The sequence below is a fragment of the Nuphar pumila genome, chromosome 2 (genome assembly GCF_984573655.1).
Source record: "Nuphar pumila chromosome 2, dmNupPumi1.hap1.1, whole genome shotgun sequence".
NCBI lineage: Eukaryota > Viridiplantae > Streptophyta > Magnoliopsida > Nymphaeales > Nymphaeaceae > Nuphar > Nuphar pumila.
The window spans coordinates 90,169,902-90,182,083 of record NC_143250.1 but is presented as its reverse complement, the minus strand read 5'-3'; positions in this window follow the sequence as shown (position 1 = coordinate 90,182,083).

The following is a 12,182-nucleotide window of genomic DNA, read 5'->3' as shown; positions in this document are numbered from 1 at the left end:
GATTGAGGGTACAAGAAAGATATGTAACAATTAAATTTGAGAAAACTTATGATAGAAACTTCTGGAAAAACAAAGATGAATAAAAAACAGGCTCTTGAAATATTATGTTAGACTAGCAAAGGAATCCAGATCAATCTCATTAACATGAAATACCTAAAGATAAGGTGAAAATCAGGGAAAAAGTATGACTAAATTATCAAAAACAATTTATAAATTAATAATTATATTTTGCTACACATTGAAAATATCCATAAAAAATAAAGGCATGACTCAAGTCCAAAGAAAGATGCCTATTATGTTAGATCTAAACCAAACTAGGTAAACTACTACATAACACAACACATCACCAACAAAACGTGTTTTAGTCCTAAATATGTATGAAGAAACCAAAGGAAAACCACACATATCACGAAATGACAAAAAATCATGTTTGAGTCTCACAAACGACACATGAAAACAAAGGAAAACCATGTCGCTCTCACATCACTAGAAAATCACATCAAAAGGATAGGAAAAAAATAATATGAGCAAATATGTAAAACCCACCCAACGAATTCATCCGGTGGGGAAGGTAAAAAAAAAAAAACAAGTCTCCGACGAATAGGAAGACGGTTCCCCAACCGTCTTCCTCACTCATCGTGGGAAAGGGGTGAGAATAAACCTCAACTCCCACGACTAGCAGGTGGCGGGTGAGGGTTATCCTCATCGACCGTGAGAGATCTATAAAGAGCTCTCATGGTACGCCCTCCTGCCCCTCCACCCCCCCCCCCCCCCACCCCCCCCCCCCCCCACTCAATATACAGAGAACGAAAGAGAGAGTCTAAAGAGAGAGAGAGAGAGAGAGTTGCAGTGAGTGAGCATACCTCAAGAGCGTTGGGAAGGAGGGAGGCAGTCGTCGAGCGTCGGTGGCGACCACCGCAGGTACCCCTCCTCTCTTTTTGTTTTGTTTTGGAAGGTTGGCAGCCATGGTTGACGACATATTAAAAAAAAACTAGTAGTCACGGTTGCCAACAATGTTGCAGAGAGAGAGAGAGAAAGGGTCGGCAACAAAAGGTTGTTGGCAACCTCTACAGCAAAGGGGGAGAGAGGTCGAGAAGGGGTTGTGCCCCTTCCACCCTAAACTCCAGTTCTGAGTTGATAGAACCAACTTGGTCTGGGGGGTAAACCAGACCAAGTCGGGTTTACTGAATCTTGGTTTGATCTGGGTGCGACCCAGACCAAACAAAAAAAAAACTCAGTCTCGGTTGACTGAATCGATCTAGACCAAACCAAACTGGTCTGAGTGTGAACCCAGACCGAGTCTGGTCTGAGCAATACCGACTCAGTCTGGTTCAATCTAGATCGAGTTTGGTCGATAGTTTTGAACTCAACTCAATTGACCGAAATTGATCTGATTGAGTCAAGTTTGACAGGGTCTTAGTTCTTTGTTTAGATCTAGTTTGATCTTGATCAGACCGGATCTGGGTCAAGTTCGATCCAGTTGATTTGGACTGATCCAAGTTCAACCATATCTAGACAAAAAAATGGGTCTTGATCTAGTATGGAGTAGATGGAACAATATTGGATCCAGGTTAGAACTGGTTCAAGACTGATCAATTTTGGATCCAATATGTAGCTAAATCTGGATCCAACCCATAGTTGGATGGATTAATTCTAGATCCAGATCAGAACTACCAGTTTGACAGTTCTGGATCGAGAACAAAACTAGATCTGGATCCAGTTTGAAATTTATTATGAATTTTTTATAACTTAATTTTGTTTCAAACCAAACCCAGTTTGGTCGAGACTAGGTTCAGTAAACCTAGTACTCTAAACTCAGACTGAACATGTTTTTGACCTAGGATGAGTCAGGTCAAATAAAAAGAGTTAAAATGACCAAGTTACTTATGTGTATACCCAATATCTGATTAAGTAAAATGGGCATAACTTTGCACTCTAAACTCAGAATTGAGTGAGATTTGGTGCATTGGACTCTTGTCATAGAGTAAAATCTTCTTGTCTTATATTTTTGGTCAAATTAGAGACACAAAAATTAAGGTCTAACGAGTCAACTCGAGAGGGGTATTTTAGTAATTCTATCATAATATAAACAATGTATGTGTATTAACATGAATATGCTTGTATGATTATCAGGTTCTATTATTAGAATCACTTGAGACTCGATTGTGACCTGAGTACAACATTCGTATTCGAGGTAAGCGATATTATGAGTAATCTTAGTTGTGAATAAATCATATTGTGTTGCATGTTGTTATTATTATTATATATTAGCATATTTAGAAATATAGCTCTTGCGTGTGAACATGATATATATAGAATGATCATGTATATGTTAATTACAATAAGATGACTCTATGCACACGTCAATCATGATATGTTATGCATATTAGAAAGAGATTGTTTACGATAACATATCTATATTATAATCTTCGAATAGCATGCATTGTGATAAGATTGTTATTAGCCTTGACTCCCTTAAATCTGGTCATATCGTTTGAATTTATATTGAGATTAGCATGCTTAACCCCTTAAATTATGAAAGTGGCGACTTGTAGAAAGGGTTACCTGGTTCGCGGCCAGAGTGCAGTTATTATGGAGAGTAGGCCACCGGTGATTTAACGATGTAGAGACTCTACTTCGATGCATACTTAGTATTATACAAAGTGTGAACCCTAATTTCATTTTGAGATTGAGAATGTGACCAGTCATGATTATTTCATGATGGTACTGGTGGGAGAACGAGTAAGAGTGAACTTGAGAATAAGGTCAAGGTAATGAACTTAAATTACTACTTAGGGTTTTATATTCACACAGTATTTGGGACTTTAGACAACCATATATGGTTAAAAGTCATTTATAGTTAGAATGTAGCATGAATCATGCTGAGATTGAGCCTGGCCTCTCGGCTAGCTATCAGTGGGGTCCCCCTTATTCTTTCACTGCAATGCCTGGTGTTCTAGGGATCACTAAGAGTGTATGGTTCATAATCTGACCAACAATGTAGAATTGGGGTGTTTTACATGGGTTATTATGCCCATAGATGGCTATAACCAATCTAACTGACCTAGTATTATAGTCTGATGTAAGTGAGTATTAAATTGAGAGAGTTAAGAAAAAAATTTAAAATATGCAAGCCTTGTGTGGTGTGTTGAAAACTAAACTCAGATTAGGGGCTTACAGCCCACTACACTTGTAAGTTAAAGTCATTTATTGCTTATAAATATTTTTTTACTGAGTTGTAGACTCACTTCCTATATAATTACAACTATAAGTTTCAAGCACATTAGGGTAGGCAGAACATGATCAGCTACTTCGACTTTGCAGAAGATTACTTGTTAGTTTTATTTCTTGTCATTGAACACTCATGTAATTATTATTTTTGTATATTATGAATGATAAACTTTGTTAAGAAAAATGAGTTTATTATAAAAAAAATTAGCCATATTTTTCTTTGTGAACTCTATATGATTTTCCTCTATAAAGTAATATCAACCGAACCAGAACTATAAAGGTCAAGGATTAGGATGTTATAAAATATCAAAGTATTCATGGATGAAAATGAAGCAAAAATAAGATTCATTTTCTCACTGCAATGCCTGGTGTTCTAGGGATCACTAAGAGCGTATGGTTCATAATCTCACCAACAATGTAGAATTGGGGTGTTTTACATGGGTTATTATGCCCATAGATGGCTATAACCAATCTAACCGGCCTAGTATTATAGTCTGATGTAAGTGAGTATTAAATTGAGAGAGTTAAGAAAAAAATTTAAAACATGAAAGCCTTGTGTGGTGTGTCGAAAACTAAACTCAGATTAGGGGCTTACAGTCCACTACACTTGTAAGTTAAAGTCATTTATTGCTTATAAATATTTTTTTACTGAGTTGTAGACTCACTTTCTTTATAATTACAACTATAATTTTCAAGCACATTAGGGCAGGCAGAACATGATCAGCTACTTCGACTTTGCAGAAGATTACTTGTTAGTTTTATTTCTTGTCATTGAACACTCGTGTAATTATTATTTTTGTATATTATGAATGATAAACTTTGTTAAGAAAAATAAGTTTATTAGAAAAAAATTAGCCATATTTTTCTTTGTGAACTCTATATGATTTTCCTCTATAAAGTAATATCAACCAAACCAGAACTATAAAGGTCAAGGATTAGGATGTTACCAAATATCAAAGTATTCATGGATGAAAATGAAGCAAAAATAAGATTCATTTTCTCACTGCAATGCCTGGTGTTCTAGGGATCACTAAGAGCGTATGGTTCATAATCTGACCAACAATATAGATTTGGGGTGTTTTACATGGGTTACTATGCTCATAGATGGCTATAACCAATCTAATCGGCCTAGTATTATAGTCTGATGTAAGTGAGTATTAAATTGAGAGAGTTAAGAAAAAAATTTAAAACATGAAAGCCTTGTGTGGTGTGTCGAAAACTAAACTCAGATTAGGGGCTTACAGTCCACTACACTTGTAAGTTAAAGTCATTTATTGCTTATAAATATTTTTTTACTGAGTTGTAGACTCACTTTCTTTATAATTACAACTATAATTTTCAAGCACATTAGGGCAGGCAGAACATGATCAGCTACTTCGACTTTGCAGAAGATTACTTGTTAGTTTTATTTCTTGTCATTGAACACTCGTGTAATTATTATTTTTGTATATTATGAATGATAAACTTTGTTAAGAAAAATAAGTTTATTAGAAAAAAAATTAGCCATATTTTTCTTTGTGAACTCTATATGATTTTCCTCTATAAAGTAATATCAACCAAACCAGAACTATAAAGGTCAAGGATTAGGATGTTACCAAATATCAAAGTATTCATGGATGAAAATGAAGCAAAAATAAGATTCATTTTCTCACAAGACAAAAAAACAAAGGAGAAGACAACAATCTACCAAATAACAAAGGAACAACTAACCCTCTCAAGATAAAATATATATATATATATATATAAAATGCACAGAGCCAAAAAAAATAGAAAAATAAGGGTAAGATTAAATAGGGCAAAATTTTACTTGTGATAGGAAAGTTCTTATTTGTTGTGATCTCACGCAATTGAATGAGTGACGGAGATCAGAGGGAGCTTACTATGATCAGAGTCCGTGACAATGATCGGAGGGAGTCCATGATGACTATCGGAGGGGGATTACGATGATTGAAGTTTGTGATGATGATCGGAAGGGTCTATGTCGTGCACAGAGGCGGAGATATGCTTGCACTGTTGTGCAGAAGGATCGAGGGTGGGGGTCGTACCACCATCGTCGTGGTGGGGCTGGGCTGACTGGGGGAGAGCAAGGGCAGAGACTGAGTTGTGCCTGCACAGAACGGAAGGATATATATATATATATATATATATATAGAGAGAGAGAGAGAGAGAGAGTAGGGTTGAAAAAAAAAAGTTTGAGAGAGCTCGGGGGCCTTGGAAGAGAGTCGGGGCCACAGCATTACTAAATGGGGGACGGGGCACGAGGCAGTGGTGCCTACCTTGACCCAGGGTACTACCGGGTCAAGGTGGGCACTATCCATGTAGTCACCAGGTCAGGGTGGGCACTGCCCACCCCAACCTGTTAACCCTTAGGGTTTAACGTCGCTCTGCCCATGTTCCCTTCCGACTTACAGTGTACAGTTGCGCTTAGAGTCTGTTTTGCTTTTGTTGAGTCTGATGTAAGCTGCCTGGTTCAGGTGAATCAATACCTCAAAGGGGCAGCCCGTATACTTGAACTGTAATAGCCTGCGGGCAAAATTGTGAATGAAGTAAATGCGTTGAGCTTTCTTTTGTTCACCCTCGTTGTGATTGCTTCTTGTGATTGCAATTTCTCTCCCTCTATTCTTTCTTGCTCTCTTGCACTCTGATTATAAGCTTACGCGATCGGCAAGCGAGTTGACGAGTAGGCTTGCGGCGATGAGGAAGGATCGTCGCGCCGCGCTGGCCCATTGAAGGAAATAGTCTCGTGACAAGTGGTACCAGAGCCCGTTCTTGTGCTGAGGAAGGAACTCCGGAGTCGGTCTCGACAGACACGCCGACAGGCTGCGATTTGTGAGCAAGATATTGTGGCGCCTTATCAAAACTTGCGCAACACCAAAGGCAAGGCAGTTCCTGAAGCTGAGGAGATGGGTTCACCTCGGGGCCAAGAAGAGTTGGCTGCAACTGTTAACAAGCTCGTGGAAGAGGTGACTTCGCATGATGAAGTGATTTCACGCGCATGTGAATCATTCAATGGACTGAATGATGTGGTGGCGGGCCTACAAGAGCAGGTAACCTTATTAATGGGGCAGGTCACTTCGTTGACGACTATAGTGGCCGACTTGCAGACTGAAGTAGGGGAGCTTCAGTTGAAGAACCGTACGTTGCAGCGGACGGTGACCCTAAATGGCGGAAATGGTGAGAGACCATCAAGGATTGATATACCAAGACCCGCAAAAATCAATGGTTCTCGCAACAGCAAGGCCATTGAGAACTTTTTGTTCCAAGTAGAAGACTACTTGGATATCCAGAATGTGACCCTCGAAGATCTGAGGATTAAGGCTGCAGCGGTCTTACTTGATGGGGATGCTATCGCTTGGTGGAGGAGGAAGCGCAATGACATGGAGAGGGGTCAATGTGTGATAGACATCTTTGATGACTTCAAAATGGAGTTGCACAACTACTTCATGCCAAGAAATGCGCAGATGCAGGCTTATCGGATGGTTCGTGAGCTCAAACATACTGGTTCGTTGCAAGACTATGTCAGAACGTTCCAGAAGCTTATGCTGGAGATACCTAACATGCCAGAAGACGACATGCTCAACTGGTTCATTGTGGGACTTCAGCCATGGGCACAGTCTAAAGTGGAAATGAGCAACCCCCGTATTTTAAAAGATGCATATGTGGCGGCTGAGCGCTTAGTTGACACTCAGCGCAAGCCTTTCACCCCATCAACCAAAGTTGGAAAGAAGCCTGACCACGGAGGCAAGAAGGATGAGCAGCGCAATGATAAAGGTGAGGCGTCGACACGCCATCAATCCGAAAAGAAACAAAACTTCACAAAGCATAACAACAGCAACAAGGGTGCGGTTGTGACATGTTGGTTCTGCGGCGATAGACATATCGTCAGGCAGTGCCCAAAGTGCCTTGTAAAGGACGACGGGCAAGCCAATGCTACACGAGAAGAATGCAACGATACTGAATGCAGTGACATTGAGACCATGCAACCAAGGATGGGGGCCATGCGATCGATTAACGTAGCTAGAAGTTGCGTAGGTAAGAACATGCAGGTCAGTAAGGAACTTATGTACGTAGAAGTCATTATGAATGGAAAGTCTATTTCAGCAATGGTAGACTCGGAGGCCACACACAACTTTGTCTCGCGGGAAGAGGCAAAGCGGTTGGGCTTGAAAACTGGGCCAAAGCAGAGGACTATCAAAACAGTAAACTATGAGGACAAGCTCATCCTTGGTGAAGCAAGAGATATGGCTACTCAAGTGGGGAGTTGGGTCGGCAAAGCCAACTTCTCTGTGGTGCCCCTGGACGATTTCAAGGTGATTCTAGGTATGGAGTTTCTGCGTAGCCAGAATGTTATGATGCTGCCAAAGTTTAACACATTGACGATCATGGGGTCAAACCTGTCACACACAATGCAGTACCTTACGTAGAAAAGCAAGTCTTCTGTGTTATCGGCAATGCAACTGAAGAAGGGTGTCAAGCATGGGGAGCAGACATTCTTAGTTGCAGTGTGTGTAGATGAAGGGAAGGTAGAAGCAGCAGTGATGCCACCCTAGCCCCACTATTGGAGGAGTTTGGGGGGTGATGCCCCCGAAATTGCCAAAACGTCTTCCGCCAAGACGCGAGGTCGACCACAAGATTGAGTTGACCTCGGGAGCGAAGCCTTCTGCAATGGTTCCATACCGTATGGGGCCAGCTGAGCTGAAAGAGCTGCGCAGGCAGATAGACGAGATGTTGGACGCAGGCATTGTTCGTCCATCAAAAGCCCCATTTGGTGCCCCGGTCCTTTTTCAGATGAAACATGATGGCTCTAAACGATTATGTGTGGATTACCGTGCTTTGAACAAGGTCACGGTGAAGAACAAGTACACATTGCCATTGATAGCAAACTTGTTCGATCAGCTAGGCAGTGCCCGTATCTTTTCCAAGCTAGATCTGCAATTGGGTTATTGGCATGTGAGGATTGCCGAAGGTGATGAGCTGAAAACAACTTGAGTCACCCGCTATGGTGCTTACGAATTTCTAGTAATGTCATTCGGGTTGACAAATGTTCCAGCCACGTTCACGACTTTAATGAACCAGATCTTCTACCCTTACTTAGACAATTTTGTGGTAGTCTACCTGGATGATATCGTGATCTACAGCAGCAACATGGAGGAACATGTCGAGCACTTGCGAACAGTGTTTCAGGTGCTGAAGGAGAATGACCTCTTTGTCAAACGAGAGAAGTGTCTCTTCGGGCAGGAGGAGATCAGCTTTCTTGGCCACGTTGTGGGGCGTGGTGTGTTGCGTATGGATGAGCAGAAGATAAGGGTCATCCAAGAATGGGTTCTGCCAAGCAAAGTGTCAGAATTACGGTCATTTCTTGGTTTGGCAAACTATTATCGGCGTTTCATCGAAGGTTATTCTCTCATTGTTGCGCCCCTCACAGATTTGTTAAAGAAGAATCGGGTATGGCTCTGGACAGAAGCATGCCAAGATGCCTTCAATGGCTTGAAGAAAGCCTTAGTGAGGGAGCCAGTGCTGCGACTGTCTGATCATTCGAGACTCTTTGAAGTCCACACTGATGCCTCAGACTTTGCCATTGGCGAAGTTATTATGCAAGATGGTCATCCGATCGCATATGAGAGTCGCAAGCTAAAGGATGCAGAGAGGCATTACACAGTGCACGAACGTGAGATGACCGCCATTGTGTATTGTCTCAGGACCTGGCGACACTACCTTTTGGGTGCCGAGTTCATCGTCAAGACGAACAATGTGGCCACGAGCTATTTTCAGACACAAAAGAAGTTGACGCCTAAACAAGCTCGATGGCAGATGTTTTTTGCTGAGTTCGACTTTGTTTTGGAGTACAAGGTTGGAAAGACCAATGTTGTGGTGGATGCCCTGAGCCGTAGGGTTGAACTAGCAGTTGCGCGCGCGGAGTCTTCTGAAGTGCATTTGGAGGGTGCATTGCTGAGCCACATCTGCGAGGGTATGCAGCAGGATCTGACCGCACAACACCTTGTTTCTCTGGCGCAGGCAGGGAAGACTCGGCAATTTTGGCTACAGGATGGCCTCCTCATAACAAAAGGGGGACGCAACTTTGTACCACGGTGGGGAAGCCTTCGCCGAGAGCTACTCAAGGAGTGCCATGATACACTATGGGTCGGCTATCCTGGTCAGGAGCGAACCTTAGCACTCCTTGAGCGCGGCTACTATTGGCCGTAGATGAGAGACGACATTGAGGGGTATGTGCGGACATGCCTCATCTGCCAGCAAGATAAGGGGACAAACCAGAATTCTGTCGGTCTCCTTGAGCCTCTACCAATTCCAGAACGTTCTTGGGATAGCATCTCCATGGACTTTATTGTTAGTCTGCCGAAGGTAGAGGGTCTCAGTTCTATTTTGGTTATGGTGGATCGTTTCTCAAAGTATGTCACCTTCATCCCAGCTTCCAAGGAGTGCCCTGCAGAGAAGACTGCAGAGTTGTTCGTAAATCATGTGGTGAAGCATTGGGTCATACCAAAGAGCATTGTGAGTGATCGCGATGCTCGCTTCACGGGCAAGTTCTGGCGTGAAGTATTTCGGCTACTTGGTTCTGAGTTGCTGTTTTCAATAAGCTTTCATCCGCAGACAGATGGGCAGACAGAGCGTATCAACGGGATACTTGAGCAGTACCTTAGGCACTTTGTTAGTGCCAATCAGAAAAATTGGGTGAAGCTTCTTGATGTGGCACAGTTTTGTTATAATCTGCAGAAGAGCGAGTCTTCAGGCCACAGTCCGTTCGAGATAGCCACGGGGCAGCAGCCACTGACCCCGCACACTCTTGCCACACAAGAAAAGGGAAGGTTATCATTCGCCTATCAGTTTGTTCGCGACTGGCACGAGCAAAATGAGTTAGCGAAGGCATTCTTACACAAAGCGGCAAAGAGAATGAAGAAGTGGGCGGACAAACACCGTCGGCCCGCAGAGTTCCAAGTTAGGGACCAAGTGTTGGTGAAGTTATATCCTGGTCGCACAGGCATCTTCCGCGGGCGGCACCGCGGACTACTCAGAAAGTATGAGGGACCCTTCACCATCACAAAGAAGGTGGGCAAGCTGACATACAAGCTAGAGTTGCCCCCAGACTTCAAGGTGCACTCGGTGTTCCACGTGTGCAACCTCAACAGTTTCATCCAGATGATGGAGACCCGGAACGCAGTGTGCCACAACGCGCTCCCATCATGCAGAGGGCCCCGGCAGCACAACGGGCCGAGAAGCACCTCAGTCAGATCCTTCGCCACAAGGTCAACTACTTGGGACAAGCGAAGAAATACTTGGTACAGTGGGAGGAAACATCGGAACCAACGTGGGAGCCTGCATTTCGAATGAACAGCCGCTACTCGGCTGAAGTCAGGGCTTACCACGAAATAGATGGCGCCGAGGACGGTGCATGATTTGAAGGGGGGTGCATGTTCCCTTGCGACTTACAGTGTACAGTTGCGCTTAGAGTCTGTTTTGCTTTTGTTGAGTCTGATGTAAGTTGCCTGGTTCATGTGAATCAATACCCCGAAGGGGCAGCCCGTATACTTGAACTGTAATAGCCTGTGAGCAAAATTGTGAATGAAGTAAATGCGTTGAGCTTTCTTTTGTTCACCCTCGTTGTGATTGCTTCTTGTGATTGCAATTTCTCTCCCTCTATTCTCTCTTGCTCTCTTGCACTCTGATTACAAGCTTCCGTGATCGGCAAGCGAGCTGACGAGTAGGCTTGCGGCGGTGAGGAAGGATCGTCGCGTCGCGCTGGCCCATTGAAGGAAATAGGCCCGTGACAGCCCCTGCTCCGTCCATAAAAAAAATCAAAATTGGGCTCGATCTTCCTGACCAGTGTTCTTTTTAACTTGCCAAAGGCCTTGGGCCACCTCTCGAGCTTGGCTTTTGGTCCCAAGATTGACTTTGTTCGGGCCCCAACTTTTAACTATACCCTCAACAACCATTCATGTAACTAATCTCATGTAATATCTTAATTTTGATCTTCCCCTAGTTTTTCTCTTGGAGGCAGTAGTGTTGGGTTGTTGAGTTCATTTAAGATGAATAAACCGAAGGTTAACAGCAATGAATCACTAGGGAAGTGGAAATGGGGGTTTGGCTTTTCCATGTTACACATTTTCAACATGAATTTGAATTTCAGCCTCAACTTTTGATACGGATAAATGAATAATCCAGCCTGCTAAGACAAAAAGACTCAACCTCAATTACGTTGCATCAGCTCACCTAACCTATCTAACTGCTGTAGCTTTGAAAGAAAAGGTGAGCCTCCTTTTGCATTGGTGATAATTCATGTCATAAATATCACTGATGCTGATATTAGACCAAAAAAATATGTCGTACTTTTCAAAATATCACCTTTTTTTTTTGACAAAAAACCTTCCTCTAAGTAAGCAGGTCACTTAATGAGCACACCTCCCTATGGAGTAAATCTTAGGAAGTTCAACGAGCCTCCGGTACCGACCATGGAAAGCGGTGGGCACATCCTGCAAACAATGATGTTCGATCCGGCGATCGTTCGTCTCAAGCATCTTCACACACACACACCCTGTAAGTCAAATGTGCTCAACCCACAAGGGTAAAATATCACCTGTCTTGAAAATATAGCATTTTATTTGCCAGAGTTTTTATATTATTTATGTATTTGTATTCTTATTATATTGAAGTATATATTTTCTAGGCTTTTTCAAAAAGTAAAATTTTCAAAAATATCATGAGATTTTCCCTTGCCTATATTTTCTTAGGAATGAGAATTGTGACTGTGGTGATGATGTTATAATATATGATTTATAACAAAGAGGACCAAGGCATGATGAGTAGGTATGCAAACGCATCTATTATCCGATATAGTTGGATTTAAGTTAATCGAAAGGGAGTTAGATTTGGACTTGAATGAAGAGTACATCTACCTAGGGGTGCACAACGAGCCAAGGTAGCTCAAGCTCCGCTTA